The 14,546-nt window shown below is 34.6% G+C and overlaps 1 pseudogene; it reads left to right on the top strand.

Moving 5' to 3' along the window:
* Positions 1 to 714: 714 nt before the first annotated feature.
* Positions 715 to 1,671, top strand: LOC116545893 (annotated as a pseudogene).
* The last annotated feature ends 12,875 nt before the right edge of the window (positions 1,672 to 14,546 follow it).

The raw sequence follows: 14,546 nt of genomic DNA, 5'->3' as shown, positions 1-14,546 counted from the left end.
GGTCAGATTCCCAGATAAGAAGCCTGATTCAAAAAGGTCAAAGGGAAATTAAAGAAGTCTAATATTATAACAACAAAGCCCTTCTGCAGGACTTCCTTTTTGCTAAGGTTACAGGCAGGAAATAGGTAGTTAACAAGTCAAGCTGAAGAATACCATTATCCTCATTATCATTTCCACCAATTAAAATTATCAAAGTATATGAAATGCAAAGCAAAATTTCTTCCTGATTTTCTTTGCAACTCTGAGCGAGATTTTCTCCATCTAAAACGTCCTGCAAATAAATGAGTCAGTTTTCAGAAGTTAGATGAACTCTCATAGCTTTAAGATAGTGTTCTTAACACCTTGAATATAGAATAATTTTACAACTAAAGGGGTCATTAGTTTCTTGAATATGTAAAATCTATATTGTAATTTTCAGGAAATAGGTGTTATAGCTGAAATGTGTGATTGTGAATTGCAGCTCAGCTACTTACTGCCTGTCATCTTGCCAAACCATTTATGCTTCTATGCATCAGTTCTATCCATTATAAAATAAGAAAATAATCACACCACCTGCTTTTGTCACAAGAAGTCTGAATTAGGTCATACACAGATAAAGCATGTAAGACAAAACTGAGAAAATACTTAATATAAAATAATTTTTAAAACTGAATTATTGTGCAACCGGTTCCCGCATACACGGAGTCCTGTAGCCCAGGTCTTACCCCAATCAGGATGAGGTAGTGGTGGGGTCCAGGTGGGGCTGCTGGCTGGGCCCCTGCTTGCTTTGCACCTGCACATACCACCCCCTCAGCTTTCCCCTACTTTTCACTCATAGAAGTCTTCAGGCAAGTTTTTCACTTGGAAGGGACAGTGTATCTTCTACCAAGCCTTTATGGTTATGGTTGAAGTCCGGAGACAGCTGTGCTTTCACACAGCTTTCCAACATTTAGCTATGATTGGTACAATATTTGGGAAGGTCTGACCTTGAAGTTTCATGGAGTGATTGCCTTTGATTACTTAGGCTTTGGCTTCAGTGACAAATGGAGACCACATCACTGTTCCATATTTGAGCAGACCAGCTCACAGAAGCGCTTTGGGGCTTCTGGGGCTCCAGAACGGCAGGATCAACGTTTTGTCTCATGACTATAGAGATATTGTTGCTCAGGTGCTTCTCTACAGATAGAAGCAGAATCTATCTGGTCAGTTTACCATAAAGAGTCTCTGTCTGTCACATGGAGGTATCTTTCCTGAGACTCACTGTCCATTCCTTCTCCAAAAGCTACACAAAGACGGAGGCGTGCTGTCACCCATCATCATTCAGCTGATGAACTTCAATGTATTCTCCCCAGGTCTCACCCCAGTCTTTGGTCTGTATACTCGCTATCTGAGAGTGTGCTGTGGGACACATGGACAGGGATCCCCAACAATGACGGGAACTTAATCATCGATAGTCTCTTACAATACATCAATCAGAAGAAGAAGTTCAGAAGGTGCTGTGTGGGAGCTCTTGCCTCTATAACTGTCCCCATTCATTTTAGCTATGGTCCATTGGAACCTGTAAATCCCTACCCAGAGTTTTTGGAGTTGTGTAAAATGTCGATTATAGATGACCACATTAGCCACTATACACAGCTAGAGGATCCCATTGGCTTCTTGAATGCATAGATGGGCCTCATCAACTCCTTCTGAGTTGGAAAGAGTAGCTTCCCTGTATTACCTCCCCACTCCCTTATTTGCTGTGCATTCCATTTAGGAGCAACTGCCCAAAAGGGGTCCTGGCGTTCAAACACTATTCTCTAACAAAGTCCACTTTACTCAAATTGGTGAACAATATATAGGAAAAAGCCAGCAGGAACTCTAACTAAGGCTGACATAATAGTTAACTTGCCATTACATTGACATCTGATCAAATATATGGACTGGGCTTTGTTTTTGTGTTATTAGGAAATTCTGACGAGCATTACTATTTGCCAATGCAGAAAGATGTTCTTTTTCATAAACGAGTTTTTAACATTTTGGACTTCTCTGAAGTATTTAGAAGTGCTAATTTCTGGTCCAACCCCAACAGGAATTCTTCAGTAAGAATGCGGAGGGGACCTCTTTCCCTGTTCTTGAATGGCTTTATGGGGACATGCTTTTTAAAAGTTCTTTAAGCCACAGAGCTGAGTCCTCTTTGTCATACCTTTGGATTTAGTTTCATCAGTTGTTTTTAATTATAAACATTTTGTTAAAATAGATATTGCTTTAAATAATACAGTATTCTAAGTATGATTTAAGACTATGATTTATGTACACATTATATATATTTTATAAGGATACTAAACCAGCACACCTTTATACTGCCAGAGTAGTGAACATAATTAAACATGTTTGATTTCTGAATAAATTGAACTAAATCCAAACTATTTACAGAATTTTCTAAAATCACAGGACATTAAGGACCAATCACATCTGTGCCAGAGGTTCATTGTTATTAGCTGGGAAGACCAATTCTAACAGCAAATAAGTCTTAGAATTACATCTCTCTCGAGCTACTGTAGTGAGGAAGGGATTGTTGTGTAGCCAAGTCACTATGCTGAATGTACGTTGATTCCTTTATGATGACTACTTAGCTCCCCATTTCCTGTCCCAGAGAGACTTTCCAATGTAGCTCAGTAATTCCTGTACTGGAATTCCAGAAACTTTAAGAACAAATTCTGAAAGACCTATGAGCAAATGGTTCTGGATTATTATTACTATTTTTTGAAGCTAGATTTCATTATGTTAGTCAAAGCAGTACTATTGATTATTTAAAATTTGTTTTTTTAATTAGCAACTTTAGCTATAACAACTTTGAAACCTGAAGTGTTTATTTTCTATTAATAAAAATGAATTTTGTTAAAAAATGAATTATTGGCTCTTTATTTAATAAAAAAATCAAATCCCAGACAGGATAGGTGATTTGCTGAAAGTCACACAACTGCTTAGTTGTCTTTTAATTATTATATGTAAGTCACAATTCAGGGCTCTTTACTGATAATCGATAAAAGGACATTGAACAGATAAATCTTTGTCATTGTAGTATTGTATTAAAAACAGCAAGGCTGCTTAAATGTTTCTGATTTTAAAGTTTAAGTAGCTGTTTATTTAAAAATTATTAAAGTTAAATTATGTTACAGAATCAAATTATGATTTTTGCTTAAGGAATACAATAATGAACATCACATGTAGCCTGTGAGCCATCAGTATCAGAGTCTCCTTGGTTGCTTTGTAGAAATGTCTCTTCTTAGATAGCTCTCACATACATTCTGAGACAGAATGTTTCAACTGGAACTAATTATTTCCATAATTTACCTACTATCAGAAATCCTGATTCCTATGAATGCTTGATTTTTCCTGTTCTAATGTTCAAATGCAAAGTCATACACCTGAGTTTAAATTCTGGTACCACCACATGGGAATTATAGAATGTTGGTCAAATTTATCTCCTTTTCTCATTTGTGAAAAAGAGACCATATAAGTGTCTTACTCATGGAGTTACTGCAGAATGAAATGAGTTAATATGTAGAAAGAGTTTGGCACTTCATAAATAATAGAATGTAGAGTTTGGAAGGGACTCTGAAGGTGATTTAGACATACTTTGACTCTTCTTAGATGCAAATCACAATTAGATTGTGATGTCTCTAAAGACAGCATCAGATTCATGCTTCTTTCTATGTCAAAAATCTAGAAAAAAAGAGGAAGTTCAGAAGTCTAATAATAGTACATAGATTTTCCAATATTTATTCTTCTCTGTTTTCATCCTCAGATACAATCCCTAGGGCTATAATTTCTCTAGATTTCTGAAATTAATGCAGATTACCCTCATTCAGTACAAGCACCAAAAAAATTTTTGATGTAAATTTTCCTTCCTGTATATGTATTTTCCAATGGATGGTCAATAGAAAATAAATTTTTAAGAAGCTTAGTACTCAAAATGCCACATCCTCTATACAGTTTCAGAAATATACCATTCATATTAAAAGCTACAATCAATCCTATAGAAAAAAAAATACTTCATTTGCTTCTTTAACTCAGTATTTCTGAAAATTTCTTGGTAGGGAAACATCTTTTACTGCATAATACCTAACAAAAGATTTTAGCATAAGTGATTATCTCTGGTCACTGTTTTGTTCATATGATGTTTAAAAGCTATTATCTGTTCCTCAGTCTTTTTTATTTTTGGAAAAGGTGACAATGAAGTTGTGATCTAGCGTAGAAGCATGTCTATCTTCAAATCCTAATGCTTCACTTAGTAGCTAAGTAATCTTAAGCAAGTTAATCAAAATTTCTAGACCTCCTATTTTCAAATGTGCAAAATGGAGCTAATACTCACTTTGAAGTATTTTTGTGAGTATCCCATTCCACGATATACATAGTTACTCCAGCCTAGGAGTTATAAAAATGGCCCATTAATTTCCTTCTATGTTGATCCCATTGTTGCCTGGAATCACAGCAGCAACATAAAACATCCTAATTTTTGTGTTCATGATCGTTTCAAATCACCCCTTTATCTTTAAATAATTTCACTTATCAAATACACTAGACTTCATCTGACTGGGAGAATGAGACATTCATAATCACTCAGAGGAAGAGAGAGATTGACTAATGAAGTAGTAAAATCCAAAACTCTTAGTCCAACAGAGGTCCTTTTCCAGTAATATTCCTATATTTGTCACTGCTTTCTCTTCTTCTGTGGCTGATATCAATGTCTGCTAAATTCTATGTCAAGTGTTACAACGAAATGAAAGCCAAGGTCAGAAAAAAACATGCATTTTGTATATGTTTTTTCTTTTGAAGCAAAATGTGGGCTGGTTAGACATTATCTTCCCATTATCACTTTTCTATGCTGACTGCTGACTGTGCTCAGCTGGCAAAAAGCAGTAGTAAATGGACAAAAATATTCTTACCCTCATGGTAATTTTTTTAAAAAGTAGTGAAAGCAGCTTCCTACTGAAGGTTCTATTGTGCAGTTAAGGCAAGATGTCACCAGGAACAACAAAGCAAAAACGGGACCTTTCAAATTGATTGATCAGTGCTTCGGCCCCCACTCATTGGTCTTCTGACTTGGAATGAGCCACACTAATTCACAGCCTACTCTCCACAGGCAAAATCCCGTGCTGTGACCTCCGGTAGCACTTCTCGCCTGGATTTCACATCTTGTACCTGTAATATTTTAAGTGTGCTTCATTCTGAAGGACTATGTTTCTAATACTACGTGAACAATTTATGATCAAAGACAATTTGACAAGACTTCTTCTAGGACCTTAGGCAGAAGAAAAACCTTAGTAAGCTAGATGCCCCCAATGTATGGTTCTCAGCTTTTCTCTCTCAGATTTTCCCTCTCTCTGCATGTAATAACATGCTAACAATAGACCACGTTTTGAGAACAGATTCATATTTACAAAGGTCATCAAAGTTATTTTCCATTGTATCAATTGAGAATGATATATATAAACTGTTAAATATCTTAAATAATTAAACTTACAGTTAGCAGGAGTAAATGGGAAGACAGATTATAATATGGAAACTGATAAGTGCAGAATCAGAACTTCTGTAGACAGAAAGCACATTGTATTTTACTTGTCAGTCATTGCACACCTTAAGTGAATTATTAAATATTTTTATTTTTAACTTATACATCATAATTATATATATTTATGGGATGCATAATGATTAAATCATTATAAGTAGCATATTTATTGCCTCAAGCACTTCTCATTTGTTTGCAATGAGAACATTCAAAATTCTCTCTTCCAGCTATTTTGAAGTATACAATACATTATTGTTGACTAGTCACTCTACTTTTCAAGAGAATACCAGAACTTATCCCTCCTATCTAATGGTGACTTTCTACTCTTTGACAAACCTCTACTTATATTCTTCCCTGACTACTCCACTCAGCCTTGGCTAACCACTTTTTTACTGTTCACTTCTATGAGATCAGCTCTTTTAGATTCCACATATAAGTGTGATCATATGGTATTTGTCTTCTGTGCCTGGCTTATTTAACTTAATATTATGTCTTCTAGGTTCATCAATGTTGTTGCAGGTGATAGGGTTTCAGTTATTAAGGCTAACTACAGTTCCATTGTGTCTATATATCACATTCATTTTATTCATTCATTCATTGATGGGCACATATGGTTATCTTAGCTATAAGGAATAATGCTGCAATAAATATGAAAGTGCAGATTCTTTTCAACATACTGACTTCATGACTTTTGAATATACAGCCAGAAGTGGGATTGTTGGGTCATATAGTACTTCTATTTTTAAATTTTGTGAAACCGCCATGCTGATTTTTATAGTGAGTATACTAATTCACATTCTACAACAGTGTATAAAAGTTCTTTCTCCACATCCCCAGGAAGATTTGTTATTGCTTTCTTTTTTATAATAACCATTCTGACTGGAGTGAGGTAATATTTCTAACAGGGGTGAGGTGGTTTTGATTTGTACTTCCTTGATGATTAATGATGCTGAGCACTTTTTTTCAGACACTCAGCCATTTGTATGCATTTTTCTGCAAAATGTTTATTCCCTTCTTTTGTTCATTTTTAAACTGGATTGTTATTTTGCTATTGATTTGAGTTTCTTTATATTCTGAATATTAACCACTAGTCAGGTACAGAGTTTAAGAAAATTTTCTCCCATTCTGTAAGTTGTTTCTTCAGTCTTGATGATTTCCTATGCTGTTCAGAGGCTTTTTAGTTTGATATAATTCTATGTGTCTTATTTTGCTTTCATTGACTGTACTTTTGATGTTTGATTCAATCACTTTGCCCAGTCAAATATCATGAAAAGTTTCTCCTATTTTTTTCTTTTAGTAAGTTCAAAGCTTCAAGATTTACATTTGTCTTTTATCCATTTTTAATAGATTTTTATAATTAGTGAAGGACAAGTATCTATTTCTATTCTTCTCTGTGTGGAAATCCAGTTTCCCTGTGTATTGAAGAGACTATCCTTTTTCTAATGTGTGTCCTTGGGGATTTTTATCAAATGCAATGTTGGATTGTTATCAAATGCTTTTAATGCATCTATTTAGATGATCATATGTATTTTGTCTTTATTTCTGTTAATGTGATGTATCACGTTTATTGATTTGAGTATGTTAAACCATCCTTGCATTACTGTGGTAAATGGTACTTGATCATGGTGAATGATCGCTTTGAAGTTCTCTTGGATTCAGTTTGCTAGTATTTTGGTTCAAGATATTTGCATCTATGTTCTTCTGGAAGAGTGGCTTGACAGGTGTTTTTTTCAATATATTTATTTTCTTGTCTGGTTTTGTTATCAGGGTAGCTCTAGCCTCCTAAAGTAAATATAGAATAATTCCCACCACAACGGTTTTTTCAAACACTTTGAGAAGAATTTGTATTAGTTCCTCTTCAAATGTTTGGTAGAATTCAGCAGTGAAGTCATCAGATCCTGGGCTTTTCTTTTTGGGAGGCTTTTTATTAGTAATTCAAATTCATTACTTGTCATTGCTCTATTCATGATTTTGGTTATCTGATGATTGAGTCTTAGTTTCTTGTATATGTCTAGGTATGTATTCATTTCTTTCAGGTTTTTCAATTTGTTGATATAAAGTTTTTCCTAAAAAGTTTAAAATGATACTTTGTATTTATGTGGTATCAGTTGTGATGTCTCCTTTATCCAATCTCTGATTTTATTTATTTTAATCATCTCTCTTTATTCTTAGTCTTTCCAGTTAAAGGTTTGTTAATTTTATTTATCTTTTCAAAAAGCAGACTCATCATTGCATAGATCTTTTGTTCTGATTTTAGTCACTCTTTTGTTTATTTCTGATTTAGTATTTATTATCACTTTTTCTTCCACAAATTTTGAGTTGTTTGTTGTTGTTTTTCTCATTCTCTGAGGTGCAACAATCGACTGCTTAATTGAGATCTTTCTACTCTTTGATGAAGGTGTTTTTTGCTATAAACTTTCCTCATACAATTGCTTTTTCTATATCCCATAGGTTTTGGTATGTTGTGTTTTAATTTTAATATGTCTCCAGAAATATTTTGAATTTACATTTTAATTGTTTCATTGATTCATTGGCTGTTCAGCAGCATGTTGTTTAAATTTTATGTATTTGCATAATTCCTAATGTTCTTTTCAGCCACTCTACATCTTTTAAGGGATAATTCAATCTATTCAGTGAAAGTAATTATTAATATGTAAGGACTTACTTCTGCATGTTTACACCTGCTTTCTAATTGATTTGTAGGTCTTTTCTTTCTTTTTTCCTCTCTCATTGTCTTTCTTTGTAGTTAAGTGGTTCTCTTTGGTAGTATGTTTTGATTCATTGATTTTTACTTTAGTTTACCTGTTGTAGGTTTTTTCTTTGTGGTTACCATGAGGCTTACATAAAAACATCTTATAGCTATAACAGGCCATTTTAAACTGACAACTGTGATTGCAAATAAAAGAAAACAAAACACTGTCCTTTAACTTCATTCTCTCCAAAATTTTGAACCTTTGATATCACATTTTACATCTTTTTATACTGCCTATTAACAAGTTAATGTAGTTATACTTATTTTAATAGAGTTTTTCTTTTAGTCTTCATACTAAAGATATAAGCAGTATAAGCATTCTGATTAGTATTGGAGTAAGTATTAAAGTAACTATACTTTGTCTGTATGTTTAGTTTTACCAGTGAGTTTTATACATTCAGACATATGCTTGTTACACGTTAGCATCCTTTCTTTCAGTTTGAAGAAATCCCTTTAGACTTTCTTGAGTTACAGGTCTGATAGTGATGCACTCCCTCAGCTTGTTTTGTTTGGGAAAGTCATATTTCTTCCTTATTTCTGAAAGATAGTTTTTTTTTTAGTTACAGTATTATTGGTTGGCAGGATTTGTTTTCCCTTTAACACTATTGATATATTATCACACTCCTTTTGCCTTGTAAGGTTGCTCCAGAGATGTCTGTTTCTAGGTATATTGAAACTACCATATGTGTTATTTGGTTATTTTCTCTTGCTATTACTGAGATCCTCTCTATTTCTTTAACTTTTGAGAGTATAATTATAATATATATCAGGTTATTCTAATTTAGGTTGAATTTTATTGATGACTTTTATCCAGCCTGTTTCTAGATGTTCATATCTTTCTTAAAGTTTGAAAAGCTTTCTGTCACTATTTTTTTGAATAAGATTTCTACTCCTTTGCCTTTTGGAGCTTCCTCCTGAACTCCAACAACTCAAATATTTTCTTTATAAAGTTGTCTCATGTACCACATAAGCTTTCAGTGTTCCTTTTTATTCTTTTTTCTTTGTTCTCCTCTGACTACATATTTACAAATAGCTTGCCTTTGAGTTTTCTAATTTTATTTACTGTTTAATAATTCTGCAGTTGAGACTATTACATTTAGCTCATTGTACTTTTCAGATCTAGAATTTGTTTTATTTTAACCAATTTTTAAAAAATTATCTGTTAAATATCTGAATTGATTATCTGTGTTTTCTTGAAGTCCATTGAGCCTCCTTAATACAGATTTTTGGAATTCTGTGTCTGAGAGATTACACACCTCCATTACTTTGAGGTCTCTGATACTTTTCCTATTTGGTGAAATATTAGCTCCTTGAATGTCCCTGATGCTTTTGGGTGTGCAACGATGTCTGAATATTGAAGATTTATGGATTTATTTTGTTCTTTACAGTCTGGTTTTGTTTCTGACTATTCTCCTTCAGAGGACTTTCCAAACTCTCTAAGCAGAATGACTACTGTGTTCCCTGAGCCTAGGACCACTACAGTCCCCTCAGCACTAGAGGACATCCTAAACTCAGACTTAGTGTGAGTCTCATGAGGGCTCCAATGTTGATCCAGCTTTCCAACCCTAATGTATCTGATGAAGACTTAGGAGGGTATTGTGATATAAAGCTGGCCAAGGATCCAAACCCAGAGGACTGTCCCAGTAGCCCAGATGGTTCTTGCAGAGACAGGTTAGGCCCCACCAGCTGCAATAGAAAGAGCTGGAACTGAGACAGAGCCCTTTCAAAATCTGTTGTAAGACAGTTTTTGGGAAGCCTGTCTTCTTGACTCAAATACGTATGCATCTCTTAGCAAGTTCCTACACAGAGGGCTACTTCCCCAGCTGCAGTGAGAGGAGCCAGAACTAAGACTGGGCACCTTTGAGATCTGTTGCTGGAGAGCCCATCTCATTAGCTTAGATGGACTTGCATTTCCCAGCAGGTCCCTGCATAGACAGGATATTTCTTTGAATACCAAGAGAGGGGCTGGGGCTGAGACTAGGTCCTCTTAAGATCTACGGTGGGACAGATGTTGTTGAACCTATTATATCAGCTGAGACTCCTGAATTCTGAGATATGGGTGGTTCTTCCTTTAAGTCCTTGTGCAAGTAATTTTAAGCTGGAACCTGAGTTGCAAAGGGCTGGGGCTGAGCCACAGGGAAAATTTTAGGTTCACTGCCAAGATCAATGCTGGCAGGCAGATAAGCCTCTCCACTGAGGCATTTGTGTGTGCTCTTTCTCTTAGATTCTCTGGCAAACGGTTTTGGTTGCAGACACAATATCAAATGGGGCTTATGCATTCCCCATGGGAAATGGGATCACTTGTGGGCTCAAACCCAAAAGCACGCTCAGTACATTAGCAACTTAGATGCAGGTTTGCCTTCTCAAAACAGCTCTCCTAAGTCTTGGACTCCTCTGGGATTTTACAGCTTCCTACCTGAACCCTGAAGCACTCACAGAAACTTTTGTCTGTGATGAGTTGCAGAATTCTTGTTGTTGTGGAGGAATATAAGCATATGAACTTCTATTGTATCATCTCGCTGATGTCACCTGCATTAGGTAAATTTTAATTTTTCCATTTGCTTATGTCTTATCACAGGAGTAAAGGTGTCCAAGATTATAACTGAGCTTCAGTTTCTTTTCTGTCTTCATAGTATAGTCCATTAGAAAAGGGACTTATAAGTTCTTACTGATTCAACCTAAAATGTTTTCACTGATTTTTTCTCTTTTGCATATTAATTTTTATTCATCCAATATTTTGCCAAACATTTTATGAGCTCCTCCTACATGACAGATTCTTTCCTAGGGACTAAGAATATACAGGTAAATAAGAAAAAATACCTGGCAACAAGGAAGTTAAGATTATAGCTTGAACAGAGTAGGTTAGTAATAAAAAAGTTGAATTAAAATTATTTACAAAACTACTTGATGCGCGTTATAGTAATGATAAGAATAGGATTTAATGTAACCACAAAGAAGGAGTAAGATGAGCCAAAAGAAAATCAGAGAAGACTTGTTGGAAGAGGCAATAGCTCAGCATTGAAACAGATGATAACTACCTTATTCAAAAGGGAAATGAATGCACAAATACTAAGGTATTCATATCACTTAAATAAAGGGATAAACAGTGCAAATTAGAGAGGTAGAGATTTTCAGGATCATTCTAGCACTCTGTAAAGCAGAAATTTATAGACCTTGTCCCTATTTTGATGCCAATAACATGACTAAATTCCAATGATACACCAGTTCATATTCCACTCCATTGCTAGATTCAAGAGACCCAGCCAGAGTCAGGTGGATACATGAGCTATGGTCAAATGAGCAGGATTAATGGAGCTTAGAAGTAGCCACTGATGACCCAACTCAATGTATCTGGTAGTTATTAAAGGAAAAACCTGGTGTGAATTTGTTGTCACCCAGTGACATGCCACTATCCCATTTCATGATCTGATTAGTATACCTCAGTGTTTTTCTCATGCTCTCAATAAAAAGTTCCAGCAGCCTAATATGGCTTATAAGAACTTTTACAAATCTTCAAGACTTCTACTTATATTTCTAGTCTTATTAGACCACATCTTAAAATCTAAGGACCAACTATGCCAAACATTTCTCTGTAGGCTGAGAAATGTGCTCATGTTCTTTCTTCCCTACAAGACTTTGCGGTGCTGAGGCATCACCTTGAAATGTGCTCAATAGTCTCAATTTCTCCTTAAGCCTGACTGGTGTCTCTCATTTTTAATTCATAACTAAGATGTCATTTTTACTAAGGAGACTTTGTTTACTCCCAAAGAAGTTTCCAATGAGCTCCCATAGAACCCTGAATTTACTTCTGTCATGCTATGGGCCTATAATCAGCCTCCCAGAGACAGAAATCATATCTGTCTTGTTTATGCAATATTCCAAAAACCAACCACAGGACTAGCACATTGTGGTTACAGCAGCTCTGTGTTCCAAATGTCCATTTATTTGTATTTTCAATATTTTTAAGAAACTACCTATTTTTTTTTACCATCCAATTGCATCTAACTTGTTTAGTGTTTCATTTGTAGCTCAATAAATAACTGTTGAATACACCAATGAGAGTAATCTTGTGATATCACAAAATGGTATGTTCTCGTGAAAAGTAAAAACTCCATGATTGCAGGAATCTGTATTTGCTCTTCTACTTCCACAGGGACTAGAATGAGACTTGGCTCCTAGGAGATGGCTAACAGTTTTTACTGAATGAATAGGTGAGACCATGAATTATCATTAATGCCAACATGAGATTAATAACCATTAAACTATTCCTGTTGCAAGCAATTTTAAAAATAATTAAGGCTCCGTATCATCATAATGAGCATTCATTGTCATTGTGCTGAGGTTCAATGGTGAAATGGTGTATAGAGATTTTACATTGAGAAAATAGCATGAAATTAGTTTTATAGCCTGATATTTGTTTTTCTTATATCAGAGATAATTTCCATATGTAAATAAATTAGTAAGTACTGTTTTATTACCTATAATACACATTGATAATCTACAAAAATATTTAGTAAATCTATTTTTATTTTTTATGTAAATAATACTTCACAAATGCTTGTCATTTTACCTCTGTAAGTTATAAGCAGTGGAAAAAACTTTAAACAATCTTAGATATAGTATGGACAAGCTATGATTTTCTTTTTTTAGTTGGTTGGTATCTCACTTCCCAGCCCTACTCCCTCTTTTCTTTCTGTTGATTATCAAGGAGGCAAAGTATTTTACCTCTGCATAGTTTCAACTGCCTGTTGGGAGTTAGTGAATTCCATTTAATTTTCTCTGAGTATCCACCTGGCAGGTTAGGCTTCTGTATAAATCAACCCTGATATCATATCCTCGAAGTAAGAACGAAAATGGGAGAGCAAAATTGGCCTTGAGAGCAGCAATCTTAAAATAGCCTTTCTCTTAATATCATTAGAGAAAAAATGTGTGTGATATCTCCAGTTGAAATGGCAAGCACAAAGGAAAATAAAAAATGTTCAAAGTGGCAAGTTCTCTACTTGTTCAAATTCCTAAAATATGGCTTAACATACAATCTCATAAAACACTAAATGAGAGAAAAAAAGGGAAAAAAGTTCTCTCTTTGTATTACCTCAAGAAAGCACAAAAAGACAGATGGCCCAAATGAGAGAGTCCCTGGTCAGATAAGTCCTTAATAATCTTCCTTTGTTTGACAAAAAAAACTATGCAGTGAACTATGTAACGACTTTGTTCTCCCAGGAGAAGGCACAACAGTGAGAAGAGAAAGATGCCTAAAAATGGTCACATCTTTGACAACATGGGTTATAATGTTTCATTTTGTTAAGTAATAAAAGAATAATAAGAACCTTTTCTTTTGTACCTTGCACTATCCTTACTTGGTTATAAAACCAGAAGACAAAAATCTAAAATAGTATGATTTCTATGGTTTATTTATTTTTCATTCTGCTATATAATGAGGAAAGAACAAAGAAACTTGCTTTACTCTGTCTCTAAGAATTGAACAGTGGCAAAAACAAAGAAAGAAAGCAGAAACAGCCCAAACCAACAGAATGTTAAAATAAACCCAAGAATCTAAATTATTATCTCACACAGAACTACGGAGCTCCAATTTGATCCGTCAATAACAACTAGAGAGTGATTTGGATGCCAGTCTTGTTCCAGACTCTCAGTTGCTATATTATCTATACAAAAATACCTATTGTGTGAGATCCTAGACTAATCGGCATTAATCACTTCAACCATTCCTGATTGAAAGATGAAACAGTTTTCCCTTTCAAAGACTCAACACCAACATCCTGGTAGTATAATTAGGGAAAATCTTGGTTAGAAAACTTAATTCCAGAGAAGCATACATTCAATGCCTGACTCATTCTTCAGAATATACCAAAAAAATATATAAATAAAAAGAGCACCAGAGGGTTTTGTTCACACAAGAAGTATGATACATCGAAAAAATTGTTTCATTTTCAAATCCTGACTCTGACACGTGACTATGTGAACTTGTTCCTTATTTAATCTCCCTGCACTGTAATTTCTTCAGATGTAAACAAAAATAATCTGTATTTCAGAAGTGTGCTGTGATGTTTAAATATGATTGTAAATATAAAATGCTTGATCTATTTTACCTGTTTTCTTTACTGTATGTTATCATATCAAATATATGTGACATCTAGAGAGATATGAAATAAACCAGAAGAAAATGGCACACTTCATTCTTAATTAACGTATTCCAGCAGTATAGACAAGAGACTGGAAAACTCCAGTTTGGAGTTTGGCAAA

Source organism: Sapajus apella, unplaced genomic scaffold (genome assembly GCF_009761245.1).
Source record: "Sapajus apella isolate SASKATOON/1434 unplaced genomic scaffold, GSC_monkey_1.0 scaffold5, whole genome shotgun sequence".
Classification (NCBI taxonomy): Eukaryota; Metazoa; Chordata; class Mammalia; order Primates; family Cebidae; genus Sapajus; species Sapajus apella.
This window is presented reverse-complemented; position numbering and strand designations above follow the sequence as displayed.